The sequence below is a fragment of the Myxocyprinus asiaticus genome, chromosome 6, assembly GCF_019703515.2.
Source record: "Myxocyprinus asiaticus isolate MX2 ecotype Aquarium Trade chromosome 6, UBuf_Myxa_2, whole genome shotgun sequence".
NCBI classification, from domain to species: domain Eukaryota; kingdom Metazoa; phylum Chordata; class Actinopteri; order Cypriniformes; family Catostomidae; genus Myxocyprinus; species Myxocyprinus asiaticus.
The window spans coordinates 7,553,096-7,577,116 of NC_059349.1; the positions used below are offsets into that span (position 1 = coordinate 7,553,096).

Here is a 24,021-nt window from a genome sequence, read left to right on the forward strand (position 1 = left end):
AAACAACTCAAGTGCATCAAACAGCACACATATTCTTTCAATGCACCTGATGCAGAAACCAGTCCATAATAAACTGCATGCTTATTATGATCTTCTTTGAAGTGTTTATAAAATGCTTTCCTGTGCTGGACAACTTGGGTCATGGTTTTTCCGCTTCAGCTTGTAACTGTTGTTTTTCAAATGGGTTTCATGCCATGGTCCAAATCACTGAGATCACATTTTTTCCCATTCTGATCATTGATGTGAACATTAACTGAAGCTCCTGACCCATATCTGAATGATTTTATGCATTGCACTTCTGCCACACGACTGGCTGAATAGATAATCACATGGATAAGCAGGTGTTCTGGTGTTCCTAATAAACTGCTAGGAGAGTGTTTCCAATACTATTAAACCCTTCTGTCTTCTTTGTTATTTATAACACAAAATGCATTTAACGAGCCATTCAAAAGAAAATGTCTTAAACCACAAACAAAAATCCACGCACTTTGGCTGGTTCCTCTTTCCCTTGCCCCTTCCCCCTCCGAATGATTGCCCTTTTTAGAACCTGCCATTTCTCACTCAGGAAAGACTACTCTGGTTGACTCCCCCTCTTGTGATATCGAACAAATTGTTGTCTTCTATAAGAACTGAATATATTTATAGACAACTTTATAACTGGAGTTACCTCTTTACATGACCCAAGAATGAATGGTGTCAGACAGTCTGACTTGCAAGCATTCAGTGGTGCATACAACTGAAAAAAAATCACTTTTTACCTCTAATATTTTTACTTGAATCTGTCCATGTTGCCATTATTGATGTGGGTCTGGGGGATGTACGTGTGCTATCATGTAATTTTCACAACTTTTCCCCCCTCTCCTTTAACGTTTTGCCCGCAGAACGACCAAAGAAGAGGCTGTAAGTGTGAACAGTAGATGGCGGTAAGGCTCTTAAGAAGTGAACAAACATTAACCAAGAAGAATCATGTAGTGATGTCATAAGTGTGCGCCACGGATCTTCAGCCTGTTGTTGGGAGATTTTAGTGCAATTGATCAGTGCTTTCTTTTATTGTCCTGCATTTGGAGATCTAGGTGCTGTTTTTGTTGTTGTTGTTGTAAAAAGAAATTAAGAAACGTCGTTTTTTAATTGGATTCTGTCTGTCTAAGGAGATAGAATATCTGATCAAAAAAGAAGATAAGTTGCTGAAAGTAGAAATTGGTGAGTGTTTCCTCGTTTATTTGCTTGTGTACTCGTAGGCTCGTTTGAGAAGTTTTTCTTGAAAGTAGACGAGAGCAGGCGACTGCAGTCAGGGGAGGAGTGAAATGCTGTCAAGTCAGACAGTCCTCACTTCTCGTAGTGGATCAGCCGCTACGAGATCAAAGGCAGATATCGCGGGATTCACGTTCAAGTGCTTTGTTGTTAATAAAGTGGATGCAATTTAAATTCTGTTTCTTTAAATGAAAATATATATGTTATTTAATTACCCCCCCCCCATAAGACGTGTCTTTCCATAATTTTTTAGTTGAATAAAGACACGTATTTTAGATATTTCAGAAATATGATACAAATCTGAATGTTGGGAATATTCAAATATAATTTGAACATATAAAAACACGATATTAGAGATAAAAAAATAAAATCAAACATTTTAAACTTGAACAAAACATCACGGTTGTTTAAGCCAATGAGCATTAAGCTGACGTCAGCAAGTCATTTCCCATCGTGCCTGCAGTTTGCAGGTTGGAAAAAGCGACTGCGGCCTTCTTGGTTTTGTTTGAGAATATGATTGTGTTTTTTATGTGTTTTGATGAACAACAATTATTCCTAAGTGAAATGAAATTGAATTGATTTGAAGCCATGTGAATACTAATTTGTATGTTGTAAAGGCTGCTGAAAAAAAGTTACAAAGCTGTTCTGTCATGTAATCACATGATTTGCCTCCGCTTCTGAGACCGTCAATCTGCGCATTTTACCATGGAGACGTAGCACGTGTGGAGGCTTCATGCTATTTTCCGGCATCCACGCACAACTCACCACGCGCCCCCTGAGAGTGAACCACATTATAGCGACCACGAGGAGGTTACCTTATGTGACTGTACCCTCCCTAGCAACCGGGCCAATTTGGTTGATTAGGAGGCCTGTCTGGAGTCACTCAGCTGCATTTGAACTCACGACTCCAGGGGTGGTAGTCTGCGACAATACTTGCTGAGCTGCAACAGCAAAAGTGTGATGTACCAGCTTAACACATGGAACAAACATTGGGCCGAATACTGTATTAGTATATTAGCAGAGGTGGACAAAGTACACAACTCCATTACTTGAGTGAAAGTACAGATACTACTGGTCAAATATTGCTCCATTACAAGTGAAAGTTGTGAAGACAGATTTTGACTTAAGTAAAAGTACAGAAGTACTTGGTTTTAAAACTAAATTTCCTTTTTATGTCAACGCATTGTTATATTATTGTTGTATGTAAATACAACAACTGAATACACTGACTAGCTTGTAGTGTCTGTGGAATAAAGAGCTTTTAGAATGTTACAAAACCTATAGAAATGAAAACTGAATTGACATCATCTTCATTTTTTTATTTAACACTCCTACCCACCCCCACAAAAGCAGCATGGTTGTGTTCTCACACAGCTCTGGCAGAACATGATAACTGCTCTCTCTGGCTCAGCGGCAGCACCAATGCAGATTTGAATGTTCCGGTATGATTTTTGTCAAAGGTTTAACAGACAGACAAATCGTTATCATTTAGGAAAGAGATTGTGTGGATGTTTGAAGTAAGATTGCAATCTTTTTATGATTTAATCGTGCAGCTCTACACATAACTGCAGTAATCATGCAAGGTAACAAAAAAAGAAAAAAGATACAAGATATTAACTTATTTAACTCTTAAGCTCATTTACATTTGAATTCACGCTTTTGCATGCTAACTGACGTCATTGTCGAACCTTACCTATGCATTTAGCGGTGTATCCACAAGGCTATGGCAACTTGGCGGGCAAATCCATAAAAAATTATTTGACCAACCATACTTCATACTGAAACTTTAGCTCTAAAGCACAGATAATTTCAAGCTTTCACAAGAAATTAAAAGTTTACATACCTCAATATGCTTCCGCAGTTTGGACGGCGAGTTTTTGAAGGCTGTGATATGGTTTGTTTTAGGCAAACATTTAAAACGAAACGAATCTTTAACATTTTCAGAAAACTGGAACATATTTTCTGAGGAACCACCGTCTTCCATTTTGCCAACTGATCAGTGTCCAAAAAATGCTGGGAAATCATTGAACTTCATGACACCTGACCCTACAAGAGTGATTAATAATAGGCTGTCTGTCACCTGCAAAAAAACAATCACGTTTTAGAGAAGAAAAAAAAATCATCCACTGATTTTCAAAGCTGCTACATAGTAACGACTTTCTACTCGAGGACCTTGATAGAAATGTAGTGGAGTGAAAAGTACGATATTTGTCTTTCAAATGTAGTGAAGTTAAAGACACAAGTTTTCAGAAAAAATTATACTCAAGTAAAGTACAGATACTCAAAAAGTGTACTTAAGTACAGTACTCAAGTAAATGTATTTCCTTACTGTCCACCTCTGTATATTAGCCATATTACCAAGTGACTTTGCACCAAAACATACTATAAAGGCTGACTGAAGCAATAGATATGGGAAGCATTTCCTACTTCCATTTAAGCCTTATTATTTTGCTATCCTATGCACGATCATATGGTTAGTTTGCATTTAGCACTGTTTTTGCTTACTGTCCACGACCCTATCAGAACAGACCTGTGACTCATTTAAAACCCCTGAGAACCACTGAACTCTAGGATGGATGCCTTTGATTCATGGCCATTTTCATGACCGTTTTGATTACCGGAATGTACATTTTGCAACAGGATCATGACCTGAAACCTGTCTTATGGCCTGAGAGTGAAGGCTTCCTCATAAAGCCAGTGTTTATCTGGTTAATGGAGTCTGTCCTAGTTATTCAGGATTAGAACAGCCTTTTTTGACATCCGTCGTCATGACTTTACAGCAAGTCAGATTTCTTACCGGCATGCACCTGATCACCGGTGATCAGTTCTGCAGAGAACTTGCTCATCTCAAATGAGCCAAATGTATCACAGGTGTGCATTTATTGGCATTTTACAACGGCTTTGAACATGGCTCATCCAATCAGAATTCAGGGTCGGAATTCTCAATTTAATAAAAAAAGTTAATGCATATTCACCTCAGTCTAACAGCAGACTAGAGATAAAGAGAACAGAATTCAAAGAAAAAAGGTTGATTAAAGAGCTATTGCCAAAGTTACAGTGAAAGGTGTTTAAAATGTGTTAAAATAAAAACAATTTCCAAATCAAAATAAAGGGTATTTATTGTTAAACTGATATTTCATTACACGCATAGATCAAATCATGAAACTCTTAAAATTTGGTAAATTGTGCATAATGACCAAATAGTTGATTGGAAATGGATAAAATACACTATATTGCCAAAAGTATTCGCTCACCCATCCAAATAATTGAATTCAGGTGTTCCAATCACTTCCATGGCCACAGGTGTATAAAATGAAGCACCTAGGTATGCAGACTGCTTCTACAAACATTTGTGAAAGAATGGGCCGCTCTCAGGAGCTCAGTGAATTCCAGCGTGGTACTGTGATAGGATGCCACCTGTGCAACAAGTCCAGTCATGAAATTTCCTCGCTACTAAATATTCCACAGTCAACTGTCAGTGGTATTATAACAAAGTGGAAGCGATTGGGAATGACAGCAACTCAGCCACGAAGTGGTAGGCCACGTAAAATGACAGAGCGGGGTCAGCGGATGCTGAGGCGCATAGTGCGCAGAGGTCGCCAACTTTTTGCAGAGTCAATCGCTACAGACCTCCAAAGTTCATGTGGCCTTCAGATTAGCTCAAGAACAGTGCGTAGAGAGCTTCATGGAATGGATTTCCATGGCCGAGCAGCTGCATCCAAGCCATACATCACCAAGTGCAATGCAAAGCGTCTGATGCAGTGGTGTAAAGCACGCCACCACTGGACTCTAGAGCAGTGGAGATGCGTTCTCTGGAGTGACGAATCACGCTTCTCCATCTGGCAATCTGATGGACGAGTCTGGGTTTGGCGGTTGCCAGGAGAACGGTACTTGTCTGACTGCATTGTGCCAACTGTGAAGTTTGGTAGAGGGGGGATTATGGTATGGGGTTGTTTTTCAGGAGCTGGGCTTGGCCCCTTAGTTCCAATGAAAGGAACTCTGAATGCTTCAGCATACCAAGAGATTTTGGACAATTCCATGCTCCCAACTTTGTGGGAACAGTTTGGGGATGGCCCCTTCCTGTTCCAACATGACTGCGCACCAGTGCACAAAGCAAGGTCCATAAAGACATGGATGAGCGAGTTTGGTGTGGAAGAACTTGACTGGCCTGCACAGAGTCCTGACCTCAACCCGATAGAGCACCTTTGGGATGAATTAGAGCGAAGACTGCGAGCCAGGCCTTCTCGTCCAACATCAGTGTCTGACCTCACAAATGCGCTTCTGGAAGAATGGTCAAAAATTCCCATAAACACACTCCTAAACCTTGTGGAAAGCCTTCCCAGAAGAGTTGAAGCTGTTATAGCTGCAAAGGGTGGGCCGACATCATATTAAACCCTATGGATTAAGAATGGGATGTCACTTAAGTTCATATGCGTCTAAAGGCAGATGAGCAAATACTTTTGGCAATATATAGTGTATGTTTATTAATTTGCAGTGTCTCTTCACACCAAAGTTTTTCTCCCACTTCTTGTGTGGTCGCTACATTTTGGCTCATCTGATTAGCTTGAAATGAAAATAAAACTCAAGTTATAAATTAGACTTATTATTATATTAAAAATGCATAAAGAAATTAGGGTTTGTTTTTATTTTATTTCACTTTAAAGTTGAAAGTGAGCTTAAACGGTGCACTTAACCTATCGATTTCCTCAATAAACGAGATTTTCTAGGTGTGAGATCTAACTAGGTATGAGATATAAATATATATATATATATATATATATATATATATATATATATATATATATATATATATATGTATCCAAAAGTTTGGAATAATGTATAGATTTAGCTGTTTTGGAAGGATATTGGTACGTTAATTCACCAAAGTGGCATTCAACTGATCACAAAGTATAGTCAGGACATTACTGATGTAAAAAACAGCACCATCACTATTTAAAAAAAGTCATTTTTGATCATTTCCAGCAGCCATCACTCCAACACCTTATCCTTGAGTAATCATGCTAAATTGCTAATTTGGTACTAGAAAATCACTTGCCATTATATCAAACACAGTTGAAAGCTATTTGGTTTGTTAAATGAAGCTTAACATTGTCTTTGTGTTTGTTTTTGAGTTGCCACAGTATGCAATAGACTGGCTTGTCTTAATGTCAATATTAGGTCAAAAATGGCAAAAAAGAAGCTTTCTCTAGAAACTTGTCAGTCAATCATTGTTTTGAGGAATGAAGGCTACACCCATACTTGAAACTGCCAAAAAACTGAAGATTTCATACAAAGGTGTACACTACAGTCTTCAAAGATAAAGGACAACTGGCTCTAACAAGCACAGAAAGAGATGTGGAAGGCCAGATGTACAACTAAACAAGAGGATAAGTACATCAGAGTCTCTAGTTTGAGAAATAGACACCTCACATGTCCTCAGCTGACAGCTTCATTGAATTCTACCCGCTCAACACCAGTTTCATGTACAACAGTAAAGAGAAGACTCAGGGGTGCAGGCCTTGTGGGAAGAATTGCAAAGAAAAAGCCACTTTTGAAACAGACATACAAAAAGAAAAGGTTAGAGTGGGCAAAGAAACACAGACATTGGAACATTTTTTTCAATTGTAATAGTAATTTTTCAAGTTATTAATGTCCTGACTATACATAGTGATCAGTTGAATGCCACTTTGGTGAATAAAAGTACCAATTTCTTTCCATAAGAGCAAAATCTGAATATTATTCCAAACTTTTGGCCGCCAGTGTATATGTAATTTATTTGATAAAGATGTGACTAGGGGTGGGCGATATGACCAAAATCCTATATCACAACATGAGTAATTTTATATCACAATAGGGATATATATCACTATATAGTGAAATCTTTCTGAAAAAGCAATAAAACTGTATTATATATTAAGCCATGTCACAATGTGTAATTTTGAGTAATCTAGTCAGTGAATTAAATACTTTCTAAATGAAAACTTCATCTTATATAATTTTCTCTTTATTTTAAACTTGACAAACATAATCAAAGTAAAAAATTAAATGCTACATTTCAGTCTGATGATGTGCACCAATTTTCTTTTTTCTTATTGTTCTTGATGTTGTTATTGTTATTATTATGATTATTGTTATAACGTTCCTCAAACAACATCTTCTCAAAGCAATGCAAAAAGTAAAATAACATAAATAATAAGATTATCCATAAATAAAACACTTAATTGGGCTCTTTGTGTTTTTAGTAATCTATATAAAATATCTGAAGGAAAATATGGCTGGTTTGTTTCATAATATCAAACATTTGAACTGAATTTTACAAAGGGGTTTGATGTGTATTTTAAAAGCCCACATGACACTGAGAGAAACCAGAATGAGTAACGGGTGTGATCAGCACTTTTTCTGTCACAGGAGCACAAATGAAGGGACTGGGATGACTTCAAGACTCGCGTGCACTTGCATGTTTCAGACTGCGTGCGCAACACTTGCACAAAACACAGCTGCACGTGTTTGGATGGGAGGCATGTTTGGAGCGCGGGATGAATGTCATTGAATTTGCTTTGATGGTGGCTCAAGCGAAATTTCATGCCGCAGAAGTGGATTCAGTAGCCTAGTTTCCATCCACTTTTCGCGCTATTTTGATATGGACAAAGTGAAAATGCGTTCCGACCCGAAAGTGAATCGCCATGGTCCTGTTCAAGCTGGCAACCTGCACCAAGTAGTGGGGAAACTTTCGGCCTTAGTATAAGGACCATCCATCCATGTGTATATGCTGTGTGCACAGATATTAAAGAAACAAATGCGGTGTAATATCACGGTTTACATATGATACATTGCCCTAACCACTGATATATACGTGCATATGGATATACTGACATACACAATGTACAAACCTTGCAAATTACTGTTTTCTGCTCGGTATCACGTTTTCTAAAGCCAAACCAATTCCACACCACAGAAGACGCACTTTTTCCTTCATAATCTCCTCTCATCTTCTCATTCAAATGAATTTGAGGAACAAGCAGTCTCTCTGCTTTCCTCCATTTATCCGACAGTGTGTGTAATGTGTACGTGTCATGTGCTGTACACATTTCTCGTGTGGCAATTTTGCGTTACCGCGATGGTTACGATAATCCAAAATGTCTACTGGTTTATCATATCTACCGGTGTATCGCCCACCACTATGGCTCATATCATCAAAGTTTGAATGATTTAACTTTGAACGTTTACCCTCATTTGGGTCCACTTATGTTTTTTTGTTTTTTTTTTACACCATATCGTCATAATTTTCCACCCTCTCTCTGACCCTTAGAATGAAATCTGCTTGATGTGCTACTGAAGATGGAGTTTGTTAAAGAGGAGTTTAAAGAGGAGAGTGAAGACGTCAGTATTTCAGAACCATTCAGCCTGAAGAATGAAGATACTGAGGAACAAAGAGGTTGGTGCCCATTCTTGATTTTTATTTATTGACTGCTGAGGAGCATAAAAGAAGTAGTTCACCCAAAAATGTCATTTGTCATTTACTCACCCGTATGACTTTCTTCTGTGTAATACTAGGAATGCCACAATGTGAGATTTTTCCTGTAAGCCATATAATCATATCACTATTATGGCTGGTTATCGGCAACCACCTCATGATACAATACGTACTGCGATATAAGTCACAATTCTAAATCACAAATCATGATTCGATTCACAAGCTTTTAAATCCAATTTATTTGAATGTATTTAGTTATAATGTCCATTTGCTTCCATATGAAAGAAGTTCTCTCTCAGCTAATGCTGTTAATTATACAGGGGACCTTCTAAGTTGGTAAATTATGGAAATAGTAATTTTACAAATTTTATTTTATCAGTTTTTTATCATTTTGTTCACATTTTTTAAAATATAAAAATTCCAGTTATTCCATCAATAATATTTTTTTGGGAAATTGCATATTATATGCATTTATACTGTATATATACATGATTGTCTCTTTCAGGGACTTTGACAGAAGTGTTTGTTTTAGTCAAATGGCTACTTTACAGCATCCGTGCTATGTGTGATTAGAATGAAATGTTTCTTATTGTATTTGATCTTGTTGTGATTATTTTGGATTGCATGGATTTTTTTCTTTGGACACACATTATACAGAACCTAACTTTTAATCTCAGCATGCAGTACCACACTACTCAAACACTGATAAATGATATCTGAAAAATTACCAGACAGTGGCTAATCACAAAACTTTCATTGACATTTTTAGTTGCATATGCAATGTTGTAGGATGGCCAGAGTTGAAGACGAGACCAATGATGCATGAGAGCTTTATTGAGTTTTACGGAGATGCATTCAGCACAGCCAGGTCTATGTCAAAGACAGTTTAGTGGTTGCAAACACAAACTTTATAGCCATGAGGCACCTGCAGAAGAGAAGCAAATCTAACAACGAACATTCTAGAACATTATGGGACATTATACACATTCCCTGTACGGGCCACCTGTGTCCTTCATTATACAGTCACCTGTGTTCTTGAATTGGGCAAGCCTGGACAGACAGAAGTGATGGAACTGATACGAACTTGAAGCCTTTGTGTTGTGGCCTCAGAGTTGTCCTTAAATGAATAATGTTTTGTTCCTGCTTGCTTCTCATAAAGTACAAAGCGACTATTATTTCTGATTCTGCTAATATGTTTATTACATACATGTATTTCTGCTATGCTGTCACCTGTAAGTTTCTAGAACATTGCAGGTGGTTGCATATAGAATAAAAAAAGCGATTTGGGATTTTAAGAATCGACACTGGGATTTCTTTTTCTTTTCTAGCGAAAGATCTATATTTTTGCATGGCCCTAGTGTGAAATGCGTGAGAGAGGCAAAAGTCCCTTTTAAGGCTGGAGAGATATTCACTTTGTGCATATCTTTTGAATCAATTGTCCTAGAAACCAAATTCATTTAGCATCTGATTACTCTCCTTCTGATGATTCCACTGGACCCTTACATTAAAACTCAGCCTCATTACAGTGGACGCCATCTTAGACTGTGATGTTTACAGTTTAAACTTTTCACATCCTTCAAACTTGGTCTGCTTTACCCTAACAGAACTGGTTGAGAAACCATTTTAATTATTGCTACTGTTCAGGAAATATGCCAACCTGAGGTTAATGAGGTCGACGTGAAAATAGATTTGAGGCTGTATCTCGGCAACCCTTTGTCCTATGGAAACAAAACATGGTATGCTTCATCAGGACCATGATCTGAGGGAATATTCAAAGTTTGGAGACAGCGCCACCTTTGGGTCTCGAAATTTCAAAATTGGCTATTTTGGACCATAACTTTTGAACCGTTTGTCCTAAAATTATGAGTTTGGTGTCTTTGGATTCCTTGGGTCATGAGGATTTCAACAATTCCCACATCATATAACGTCATATAACCTCTCCGCCATATAGAATATTATGTAAAGTAATTTATATTTTAAACCATTTGTCCGATTTGAAAGAAAATTGGAAGGGGTCTTTGACATCATGTCCTGAGGGTAACTGAGCAGTAGTGGTCAAAATGCTTAGTCAATTTAAACAAAACTTTTAATTCATCATTTCTTCCTTAATCTAAGTCTTCTGAAATTGGCAGTGATACATTTCTAAATGTATTTATTATATTTATTTGAAACCTGCTGACTCTCAGCTTGGTATGTCTCTTTAGCACCAACACATTGTGTGGCTGTGTATTGTAGTGGTCAATGTATTAACGATACTGGTTTGAGCTCCACTCCAGGCAGCTCATAAACTAAAAAAAGTCCCTTAGTTCATTTAAACAAAACTTTTAATTTATCATTGCTTCCTTATTCCAGGACTTGTTGTGCCGGAGCACTTTGCATTGAGTTTAGGGAATGGCTTTAGGGCTTTGCCCAGATCATTGCTGCTTGCAGCTATTAGAGGTGTGAATCTTAACTGGCCTCACGATTCGATTACGATTCAAAGGATAAGGATTCAATTGCAAAACGATTCTCAATGCATCACAATGCATATTGTCCTCCAATTTTTTTTATCAATAGGCGATGCAAGTTTATTTATATAGCACATTTCAGTGGTAATTCAAAATGCTTTACGTACAAAATTAAGAAAAGAAATATTATTTTCTATTTTAAAACCAAAGAACAAGAAATAAGAGTAAAAAGTAATACAATAAATGTTTTTTTTTTAATTATTAAAATAAATAAGAAAAGTAAAAGAAGGCTGTTAAATAATATACACTCACTCAGATAGATCTGAACTCCTTTTTAGGGAGAGAGGCACGCAGCAGTGATTGTGTGTGTGCATGTGTTCACATGTTGCTGAAAAGCAGGACCTTTTGTCTATATACTGAAAAGTATAGGAAATAAAAGACTCACTTTGATTGTTAACCTGGCTCCTGCTTCCTCCTTCACAAGAGAGCTAAAGAACTTATCGCAGTGGTGCCGAAAACTGGGATTTTGGAGGAAGATAGGCTGTCTTGGAGTCCTCGCCCTTCGCCGAACTTCTCAAGATCCTCATCAGCATCCACCAAACTCAACATCAGTCTCTGCTTGAGCTGCGTCAAGAACAGGAGCAGCGCTTCCAGGCCCTCCAAGCTCAAGCGGACGATCGACAGGTGCTACGGAGCTTGATGCCCCAGGGGGATTCTACTGACGCAACCTTGGCCGTCGGCCCCGCCATCTCTCACTTCACGCTCACCAAGATGGGACCAGAAGATGACCCAGAGGTGTTCTTGGAGTTATCTGAGTGGGCGGCGGAAACATCGGGATGGCCGGAGACCCAGTGGGCGGTCTGGCTGTTGCAGCTGCTGTCGGGAGAAGCTCAACTGGCAGATCAACAACTCCCAGTCGCCAACCTCCTGGGGTATCAGGACTTGAAACGCGCCATCTTGCTACGGGTTGGCTGGAGTCCTGAACAGCATCGTCGACATTTCCGCTCATTGACGTTTCGCGAGCTCGGCCGCCCGTTCACACTCGCCCAACTGCTCTGTGACGCCTGTCGGTGGTGGCTGCTGGCAGAGTTTTTCTGACGCTGGAGCTGTCATCGACCTCATGGTGCTGGAGCAGTTCGTCAGCCGCTTACCTAAATGGATGGCAGAGTGGGTCCAGTGCCACCACCTGGCGTCGCTGATGAAGGCAGTCCAGCTGGCTGAGGACCATTTGCCAGCGTATTCAGGGGGCGGCGAGCCCCCTTTTCTCTCGCTCTCCCCCTCCTCCCTCCCCCTCTCCTTCCACTCGTCCTGTTCCTATTCCCCAGAAATTCCAACCCCAAAACCGGTTCCCTAGTCCTGCGGGCCGTTCAACCTGCCGTTTCTCCCTAACCCTCTCCGCTCTACCCCACAGGCTGGTGAATCTGCTGCCACGGGTGTGCGCATGAAGTCTGGGCCAGTCTGCTGGAGCTGCAGGGAACCTGGGCTTTTCCAGGACCGATGCCCCATGATGGAGGTGAAGACATTGGTCCGGGTCCCTGATGTGCCACAGGCCACCCCTGATTGAGCAGGAGCGTACTGGATACCTGTGAGCATTAAGGGGGGTACATATCAGGTTGTAGTCAAACTTCCATTCACCAAAGCTTGGTTCAATCCGAGGCTTTGGATACAAGCTGGCAGGTGAAGGTAAACTGATGCATGGGGATATTCATGATTACCTGCTAGTGATGGTCATCATTCAATTTCGGGGACAAAAGGATAGTGTTGAGGCTGCGGTTAGTTCCCGCCTTACCCATCAACTAATCTTGGGTACAAATTGGCCAGAATTTACAACTTTTGTTGAGGGGAATTTGTGTGAATGGGTCCTGTAACAAAGTGTATCGGTGTGTGGGGTGTGATTTGCTGGCTGGGGAGGCAGTGCCGGGGCCATCTACGTCAGCTCCACGTCAGGATGACGTAAGGGAGGGGGAAGCTGCGGCTTCCTTAGAGGATTCCCTGCAGGGGATTTCCCTCAGGAGCAGACATGAGACGAGACCCTTAGGCACGCCTTTGACCAAGTGAAATTGATTGTTTGGTCAACGCCTCCAGCCAGACATTGCACTGTCATACCTGTATTTCTCGATTACTAAGGATCGATTTTATCTAGTGACGCAAGATGCTCAGACAAAGGAGGATACAACCCAGTTGTTAATACCGAAGAGCCGCCGGCAAATGCTATTCCAGACAGCTCATCCTAATCCGATGGCGGGATATTTAGGTCAAGAAAAACACCAAAGCGTCTAATGGCCCGTTTCTATTGGCCAGGCATTCGCAGGGATGTTTGTAGGTGGTGTGCGGCAAGCCGTGAATGTTAGCTGGTGAATCTGCCAGCCACCCCAAGAGCTTCATTGCGCCCCCTTCCATTGATCGAGATCCCCTTCATGAGACATAGCATGGACCTCGTCGGGCCATTAGAGCTGACGGCACGCAGGCATTGCATTGTGTTGGTTCTGATGGATTACGCAACGCAATACCCGGAAGCAGTGCCTCTGCTACACTACGTGCTGAGATTTTGCACAGAGGCACTGCTTCCTGCTATCACATTGCGTAATCCACCAGAACCAACACAAAGCTCTTCAGAATAATCTCCCGAGTAGGGATTCCAAAATAAATTTTATGTCACTTACACTATGCAAACTGTATGAATTATTGGGGATTAAATGGATTCGGACCAGCGTTTACCACCCCCAAATGGATTGCTTGGTTGAATGATTTAATCAGACACTAAAGAATATGATTCGTAAGTTTGTGCACAAAGACGCTCAAAATTGAAAAGTGGCTTGAGTCCCTATTATTCGCAGTTCGAGAGGTCCCGCAAACCTCTACGGGGTTCTCCCCATTTTAATTATTGTATGGGTGTCGACCACAGGGTGTGCTCGACGTCCTGTGGGAAAATTGGGAGGAGGGATCTTCAAACAGCAAAAATGAAATTCAATATGGATTATTTTTTTATATCCTTTTCCATCTTTATAAAGTTCCATTACCTTGTTACGCAGGTCTTTTGACAGTTCTTTTCTGCTCCCCATGGCTCAGTATCTAGCCTGCTCAGTGCATCCACGTGAGAGCTAACAAATTCATTGACTATTTATACACAGACACTAATTGCAATTTAAAAAGCCACAGGTGTGGGAAATTAACCTTTAATTGCCATTTAAACCTGTGTGTCTCACCTTGTGTGTCTTTAACAAGGCCAAACATTCAGGGGTATGTAAACTTTTCATCAGGGCCATTTGGGTGATTTCTGTTATCATTATGATTTAAAAAGGAGCCAAACAACTATGTGATAATAAATGGCTTCATATGATCACTCTCCTTAAATAAAAGACAGTTTTTTTGCATGATCAGTCACATTTTCAAAATCAATGCCAAAATTTCACAATTTCTGCCAGGGTATGCAAACTTTTGAGCACAACTGTATCTCCTCATCAGCACAGGTGATAGTAATGCGGTTTAAATAGCGGGGCTGTTGCCTTAGAAATGTATCAAGCATCTCAGATGCGCTCTTCCATCTGTTTGCTCTGCGACTATAAAGTCTCCGGTATTATGACCCAGTTGCAAACGCTACAATATGTTTCAAACCAGAGTTATCAGATGTGTGCACTGTCCCGACGAGCGTGAGACTGGAGAGAATGCAAAAGGGAAAAGGCATTGGGAAGCAGGAGACAAAAAATTATTTGAAGATAAAAATACCTCCCACATCTTCCGAACTGCAATGTCATCATTATTTTCAGCCTTTTTTATCCCGTTCATTGCAAATCGGTGCACTAACGGTCATGAGCATGTGCGTGGGTTTGTGAATGAATTTCGGGATCGTAGTTTCATTCGGGCATGAATGGTCATGCGGTTGATACATAGTCTCAAACAGCTAGTGAGACTTCTGTTAGTCTGCAAACAGCCGTGTTTGTGCGCTTGGCTTTGGTTTTTGCGCGTCTAACAAGCATGTATGTTTCTAGCATCACACTCTGTCTCTGGTGCGCACCACTGCACTGCCACAGTTTAAACTGAACTCTGAATCGATTCTGAATGTTTTGAGAATCGATTCAGAATCATTGAAGGACGAATCACGATGCATCGCTGAAACAGTTTTTCTCCCACCCCTAGCAGCTATATTTATTATTGGGGGCCAAGCACCGAAGGTGCTGTGGCACCTATTGTATCCATTATTATTATTATTATTATTATTCCTCCCCAATGGGAGTCTATGGCAGCCCATAGAACCGTACGTAGGAAAATGATGACATTTGGAACACTGATGGGGTGGTCATGAATATCCCCTATACCAAATTTGGGGTCTCTAGAACATACTCTATAGCACCACCACCATGTCAAAGATTCACTTTTCTTTTATGCATATCTTTTTAACCATTTGTCATAGAGACACAATTCTTTGTTTGTGTGATTACTCCCCTCTTTATGATTCCAAAGGACCCCTTTACATTAAAACTCCACCCATTACAGTGGACACCATCTTGGATTATGTCATTCATCATTTTTTCACTTCTGATTTGCACGCAAAATATCTCAAAATAATCTACAGACTGAGCCAAGTTTGATATTTCACTTTGTTGAAAAGTTATGCAAACACATATATGCCTTGTGATATGCCTCATGAGAACTATGGTCTGAGGGCACATACAGAGTTTCACAACAGCGCCACCTATGGGTCAAGAATTGTAAAAAATTGCTTTTTTTTTTTTTGTCCGTAACTTTTGAACCGAATGTCCTAAAATCATGGGGTTAATGTCTGTGGATTCCTTAGGTCAGCGGTTCTGAATTTTTTTGGGTCACGCCCCCCCCCCCCCCCCCCCCCCAATAATCGAATCGAAAATTGGATTTTGTTTTTACTGAAAAAAAAATATTTTAAAAGATTAAACTACTTTTTCTTCATTTGACAAAAAAGGTTTTATTTAAAATGCAATGAAAACTGAATGGAAAGTTACACTTTACTCCAGGGGGCACTTGGCCGCTCAGAAAACTGAATCCTCCATTCATCCGTATTTAACTACCAGAAAGTTTTAAATCTCATTGGAGACAATTTTACTCTAGAATATATGTGTATATATATATATATATTTGTAATTTATTGATAATTGCAAGGATTCATACCCATGAATGAAAATAAGCTTCAGCAGTCTCTGTAAATGTTTTTTTTAAATCCTCATCCAGTAATAATAAATGACTGTGGTTGTTGCATCCTAGCCAGCGCTAAAAAAAGTAACAAGTATCACATGACAGCGCCGTCTACACGCTGTTTCGGTAACGGTCAGGACCTCTGGACAATAATTACCACCTGATTAATGATACTGATAAACTTTAATAAAAACGGACCTTTCCTGCCATCATTTACTCACCCAGTATTACTTTTTCATCCATGAAACACAAGATTGAGGGATATGAGGATCGTGTTTGTGGCTGTCCAAGCTCCGAAAGCACATATCAAAGCACCTTAAAGTTGTCCATAACACTCGTGCCTTAGATCTTAATTCTTCTGAAGTCATATAGTGTGTTGTGTGAGGAAAAGACTGAAATTTAAGAGTTAATTCACCTCGTCACTCATCTGAAACTGGCGTGCATGCAAGAATAACCTTGTTTACATGAGCGCACCTGACATCAACGCTTTGGGCTGTCAAGAGCTGCGCATACAGGATGCGCTGTGGTGCCAGGCTGAAGTTTAAAGACAGAGGAAAATAAATTGCGCACATTGGTTCTTATGTGTATTTTCACTATTTTTGTTGAATGTGTGAAAGTGAACGAGATTTGAGGATGGGTCAGTCTTCCGTGCCCCCCTTGCAATACCTCCGCGCCCCCCCCATGGGGTGCGCCCCACACTTTGAGAACCACTGCCTTAGGTCATGCGAATTCCAACAATACCAGATTTTTCCATATCGGCCATACATTGGCCTCTCCACCATATTGACATTTATTAAATTATATCTTTTAAATACATTGTAAGATTTAAAAGAAAATTTGGTATGCATCATCGACATCATGTCCTGATGATACTTAAGCAGTTTGGAAATAGTGCCACCTATAGTTCAAAAGATAACCTACAATTGTGCTGACTCTTTCCTCAGGAAGTCTCTTTGCCTATCAATGGGCATGTCAGCTGAGTGGCTCAGTGTGTTAAAGCACTGGTTTATAGTTTCAAGGGTTGTGGGTTTGAATCCCCAACTCTGCAATTCATTCTGTAAAAAGTTCTGGTGATTTCTGTATTGTGGTTACTGAATAGTTGCTGGGCTTTTCCACAATCAAATTCTGAATTTGATCTCTGTTGAAAAGTTACATAAATACAATGTTGATCATGGTGAAACCTGTGCTCGGCTGTGATTCCTCTAAGCTTGGTATGTCCCTTTGTTGACTGGTAATGTTGTGGCGGTGTGTTGCAATGGATAGCACATTGAACTGTGGAATGGAAAGTTGTGGGCTCAAATCCGTCTGGGGACAATGTGATTTATGCTTGCTCTGTGAGTTCTTTGTGTTGTGCAGTGGTTGCCATGCTGGTACTTGGCCCTGTAATTGCTGCTTGCAGCTATATTTATTATTATTATTCATGCCCAATGGGAGTCTATGGCAGCCCATAGAACCGTACATAGAAAGATTTTGAAATTTGGCACACTGATGGGGTGGTCATGAATAATGGTCGAACAATATATCGCAGAGGCCAACATTTTTTCCTGTTTGGACGATTGTTTTCTTGAGTGCATCGAAAATCCCATGCTTGAATGTGAAGTGTCTGAGACATGTAAATGACCAGTCACGGTTTGTTTTGTTTTTACGTGCCATCGTGGTACTACAATAATTCAAGTGTGCAACCGGTGTGCAACACAGTTTCATTTAAATGGTCTGCATATTAGAGCTGCGGCAGACACGTTTGAACTCATAATTTTAAAGTGCCCACCTGTTTCATTCACCCTCTCTCTCCTCAACAGTTCCATGTAACTTTTAACTGTCTTGTCAAATGATAAAAAGGCAAATATCAATACAACTTGTCATATACCATCAACAAATATGCACATGTCTTGTTTAAACAGATGTAATAAACTTCACAAAACTTGAGCAGATCCAGCATCCTGTGGAGCGCTCATTTATTGACCTCTAAAGCACGCATTCTATCAGCCTCTCTTCAGCAGTTCCCTGTCACTTTTAACTTTCTTTTCTAATGATAAAAGGCAAATATCAAGAAAAATTCTATTATATACTGTTTGCAAATATGCAGATATCTCATTTAAACAGATGTAATTCACGGACCTCATGAAAATCCAGTGTTTTCTTCCCGTCGAGCGCTCATCTAATATCTTCCTCTGAAGCACGTATTCTATCAGCCAGAATCAAAACTTCAGGATCAGGATCAAAAGTTCCTCTGATTCACAAATCATGACAGTCACTCCGTGACAATCCAAGCAGGCAATCCAGAGCATTTAAACTGTCAGGTGACTGCTGCTCGCACTGTATCTGCATGAGCGGGTGAGTGCAACTTCAAAGTTGAAGTGCTTCACTTGTGCTCTTAGTAATTGTCTTATTCACTATGCGCTGTATATACAATTGGTTTGATTCTGTATTTTTCTGAGTAAATGCGATTGCTAACGTGGACATGCCATCCATGGTTGCTGGACTACTGAGTGTACTGTTATTTCCTTCTTCCTAATATATTAACAATTTCTTCATGTGCAAATAAATTACTAAAATTTGATGACTAAACAGAAACTGTTATCTACCATTTAAAATACAGTATTATTTCTTTAGATTCTTTTTGACGAAGGTAAAGTTTTGTATGAAATTGAGTAAATATAGTGCTAAATGAGCAATTTTATGTTTATTATTTACTATATTAAGTAGTGTGATATATTGGCATTGTATCAGCCTATCGGCCACCCTGCTTTCTGGATATCGGCATCGGCCATTAAAAAACCCTTATCGGTTTTTAAGCCTGTTAAGTCTGTGACATTCATAAAAAAAAGACCATCAGGTCTTCATGACCTCATACTCTTAACTGCATGCAAGTGTTCGCCTTAAACGTTACTTTTTAAAGTATTAAAACCATTCCGTTATCGCAAGCCCTTGTGATTTGTACATTTGTGATATTTAAATAAATTCTATATAATGTGCAGCCTATGGAGGATTTTGAAACTCTTTCTTATGATTCGTTTTAATTCATTTATTGTAAAGAAAGATAACATTAGAACACTTCAGTGCTTTCACACTGTTGTGAGTGAAAAGATAGATATGACGTCATTGATCCCTGGGAGCTTAAAAGAGTAGCTACTTAGTGTTTTCTACAGCTCAACATAAAACAGTTTAAAACGCTTTGGTAGATGAAAAATAAATCCAATATTTTATATATTAATTTTTGACTTTCATATTTTCATTTTAGAGCTGATGGAAGTGAAAGAGGAAAATCAAGAACTGAATGAAGAGGAGAAGAAACATCAGTATCAGAAACCTGACAATTTTTTAATCAGTGGAAACTTCTTAAGTTTCCAACAGACTGAAAATAAATTCTCACATAAAAGATTTCAAACAAAATCAGCAAATTATTTCACCTGCCATCAGTGTTGAAAGAGTTTCACTCAAAAAGGAAGTCTTAACATCCACCTAAAAACTCATACTGGAGAGAAGCCTTTTCCATGCCTTCAGAGTGGAAGGAGTTTCACACCAACACAAGTGCCCTTAAGGATCACATGAGAATTCACACTGGCGAGAAGCCTTTCACATGTCTTCAGTATGTGAACAGTTTCACAAATAAACAACCCTGAAAGCCCATATGAAATGTCATTCAGGAGAGAAATTACATCACTGTCACTCTGGAGAAAGGTCATTTAACTGTGATCTTTGTGGTCAAAAATTTGTCTGTTCTACACACCTTAAAAGACACTTGAAAATTCATGGTAATGAGAAGCCTTACATGTGTTCTTGTTTGCGGAAGGAGTTTTTCAGATCTGGGCAATTTTAAACAACACCAGAAAATACATACTGGTGTGAAAGCTCATGTGTCCTCGGAGTGTGGTAAAGCCTTTGTCCGAATTAGCACCTTGAAACAGCACCAAAGAGTTCATACAGGAGAAAAACCTTACAAGTGTTCACATTGTGAAAAGAGTTTTGCTCATCCAAGACTACTGATAACACATGAGAAAGTGCATACTGGAGAGAAGACATATGACTGCACTCAATGTGGGAGGATTTTCAGCTCATCAAGTACTCTACGGAGACATTTAAAAAATAATTGCCCAAAGTTGTCACATTGAGCAAACTTTATCTTGAGAATCTTATTGTGTACATGTTTGTAAATTCCAAAGATGGACTTTCATAGGTGGACTTTGTCTACATGAGTGTTATGTTGTTGGAAGCCAACAACTCTTATAGGATGGGATGTAATATGGAAGAAAGATTATTTTGGTCATAGCAATATGCCTATATTGTCAGAGACAGAAGGATGAGATGAGTCATTCCTATACATAGGATTGGGGAAAATTGTAACACTAAGTATGACGGCTGGTAGGAATGAAATACTGTTAAAAGCCAATCACCTTTTTGATAGAGACCATGCGTGTCCGTTTACTTGAGAATGCACATGCGCATTAGCTGGATCAGAAGCTTTAAATAATGAAAAAATTGGCACGCTGGTTCTCCAAACTGTTATACTTGCATTTGTGCTTGTATTAAATTCAACATTTTGTGCAGAATTCTCTGTTATTGTAGTGGAGTACCTATATTATCTGAGTTTCAGGTGAGCATGCTTCTCATATGTGTCACTGCATGTTGATATCAGACACACTGAAGAAGTTCCTTCAAGTTCTTGTGCATGTATACACAGTGGCTCAAATGCATAAGCTGAACATAAAAATGCATGAATTTCTTTGCTTTTGAAAACAAAACATCAATCCAAGTTGCGTTTATAGTAAAGAATAACAGATATAGCCTATGTTTTAAAATTAAGACTTGAATGGCTTCATTAAAGATTACAAGTGTTTTAGTTTTTAGTTTGCAATCTTTTCATCCACAGAACTTTTTGACAAGGTAAAAGCTGTGGTGAAAGTTTCCTCCAGATTTCAGCCACCAAAGCTTTCAGTTCATCCACACAAGAACATCAATGATCTGACATTTTCTTCGCCATTGCATCCCATAGGTGCTCTATAGGGTTTGGGTTAGGGTTCTGGGAGGGCCATTCTAGGACCTTAATTTTCTTTTTTGCAAAGTATTCTTTCAGTAGGTGGCTGGTATGCTTTGGATCATTATCCTGTTGAAAGGTCCACTTCTGTGTCTTAAATAATTTCTTCACTGATTTCTGCAAGTTTGCATCCAGAATTTCTCTGTACACTTCAGAGTTCATGATCGCATCAATGAACACAAGCTCACAACAGCACTGTAAGAGAAACAGCCCCAGACTTTTACATGTCCACATCTGCGCTTTCAGGTGCACTAAGTGCAGTGTGCCTGGAATTCTTTCTTTGCCTTTATCCACACAAATACACTGCCATCAGATCCATGTAGGTTCAGTTTGGACTCATCTGAAAATAAGACAGTTCTCCAAAAGCATTTTCTTTTGCTAATTTTATCCTGGCTTTCGTATTCTTTAAGCTAATGAATGGTTCTCACTGCATTACTCTCCCTCTGTATTAGGGCTGCACAATTAATCAAAAAACGAATCACAATTACGACTACGGCTGCCACGGTTATGTAATCGTTAAAACTGACAATTACAGCCTTCAAATTAAGTCTACTCCTGTTTCATCAATGGTTTCTATTTACAACTTGTTTTTGCAGCAGGTGAGTATTCTAACTAACCACACAAATGTCCGTTGATCAATGAAACAGCAATAGCCAATCAGAGACGCTTAAATTAGTCCTCCGTCTTATCAGTAATTACAACTGATGCGAATGCGCAAGTTTTAAACAGTGCCCAGATGCTTGCTTTGTTTCACCTCTGTTCGCGGTAGCACACGAAAATTAATACTGAAATAACATCACCTGACATTTATTAAAAATGTAATAACACTTTAGTTTTGTCATGTTAATAAGTAGGCTATTGTAAATTTTATTTGTATAAAAATAGCAATAAAGTAATTGTTTTGGAGGTGTAGCCAACACGAATATGCCGTGAATGGCATATTTCACGAATCACCATCATTATTATCGCAGCTGCTATTGGTAGATTAAAAATGTTCACAGATCGCACAAACTCTGATTTTAATTTCCAAAGTGCAACTGCTGAGGCCAAATCTGGTCTAAAGATGATCTGCCATGAACAAGATCACGATTGAAGATATAAGGGAATTAATGGGTACACGTCTCGCCACCACAGCGCTTACTGAACGCAGTAAGTAACTTGGTCAGTTTAAATAGAATTTTAATACATTTGAATATTGAATGTCACATTATTTACTGTACATTGACCAATAATTTTAGCAGTAAAAACACACTGCATGTCTGATGGTAGTTTTTGATTTTATGCCACCTTTCTCGGGCTTTAGAGGTGTGTTAAATGTGTAAGGATGTGTTAATCAGACTGTTACATGTCACACAGAATCAAGTCAAAACTGGTTTTGTCAATAGTCTAGGAAAAATCTACATACAGTTCTGGAAAAATTAAGAGACCACTCCAAATGATCAGTTTCTCTGGATTTACTATTTATAGGTATGTGTTTGAGTAAAATGAACATTTTTGTTTTATTCTATAAAGTACTGACAACATTTCTTCCAAATTCTAAATAAAAATATTGTCATTTAGAGCATTTATTTGCAGAAAATGACAACTGGTCAAAATAACAAAAAAGGTGCAGTGATTTCAGACCTCGAATAATGCAAAGAAAATAAATTCATATTCATTTTTAAACAACACAATACTGATGTTTTAACTTAGGAAGGGTTCAAGAACCCATATTTGGTGGAATAACCCTGATTTTCAATCACAGCTTTCATGCATCTTTGCACACTTTCCATCAGTCTGTCACATTGCTTTTGGGTGATTTTATGCCACTCCTGGCTCAAAAATTCAAGCAGGAATTCAACTGACACTGGAATGGAATGGCTGCATACATGTAGAGATGCTGATTTAAGAAACATTTGGAGTGGTCTCTTAATTTTTTCCAGAGCTGTGTATTTCTTCTATACCATAGGTATCCCTTTAAAATAACTTTTATCAGGCCAAACCTTAAAAACATTATTACAATATTTCATGTTTAAAAGATGCTTAAAAAACTGGAGTAAAGCTCATATCCACCATTAAAACCTGCTACTTTGAAGACCCACACGGTTTCCTACTTTGTGACGTCACGGTAAATTAATATTTTAATCAACATTAATAATCATGATTACAATATTAAGGGCAGTAATTGACAATTACGATTTCTGTCATAATCATGCAGCTCTAATCTATACCCATACTCATTGATCCAGTTTCTAATGATCTGCGAACGAAGTATCTGGTAATTCTCATTGATGTGTGAGGCAATCCTTGCAGCTGTTTATTGCCTGTTTCCCTTTATTTTACTCACAATTATCCTTTCTGGGTCTGCCTGTGCGCTTTCTGTTCTCATTCACAAGTCCTTCATCTTTGAACTTTTTTGCAATATACCCAACTGTGGAGGATGGAAGATTTAGTTATTTATTTATTTATTTTCATTTTTTTGCTGATCTTGCTAGAGCACTTATGAAGAAAGTGTTGTATCATTCATGTTCAAGTGTGGATGAACTGACAGCTTTGTTGGCTGAATCCTAGAGGAAACTTTCAGCTTTTACAGAAACTTGATTCTATGCCCAGATGTTGTCAAGAAAAACTAAAACACTTGTAATCTTTAATGAAGCCATTATCAAGTG

General features: G+C 39.0%; 2 protein-coding genes across 4 annotated transcripts in view; both read left to right on the forward strand.

Annotated features, from left to right (window-relative positions):
- The window catches only part of LOC127442934 (gastrula zinc finger protein XlCGF8.2DB-like), a 171,061-nt gene that overhangs the window by 131,281 nt on the left and 15,759 nt on the right, over positions 1–24,021 (forward strand). The window lies entirely within an intron of this gene.
- LOC127442883 (gastrula zinc finger protein XlCGF57.1-like) overlaps positions 983–24,021 on the forward strand; it is an 85,337-nt gene continuing 62,298 nt past the window's right edge. For 2 of the 3 annotated variants that reach the window (XM_051701180.1, XM_051701178.1), the window contains exons 1-2: positions 8,560–8,686; positions 12,584–12,757. The gene's annotated coding sequence lies outside the window, so the exon portion shown is untranslated. Of the gene's footprint in view, positions 1,201–8,559; positions 8,687–12,583; positions 12,758–24,021 lie in introns of those variants that run through there. The other variant, XM_051701175.1, reaches the window with a different exon arrangement.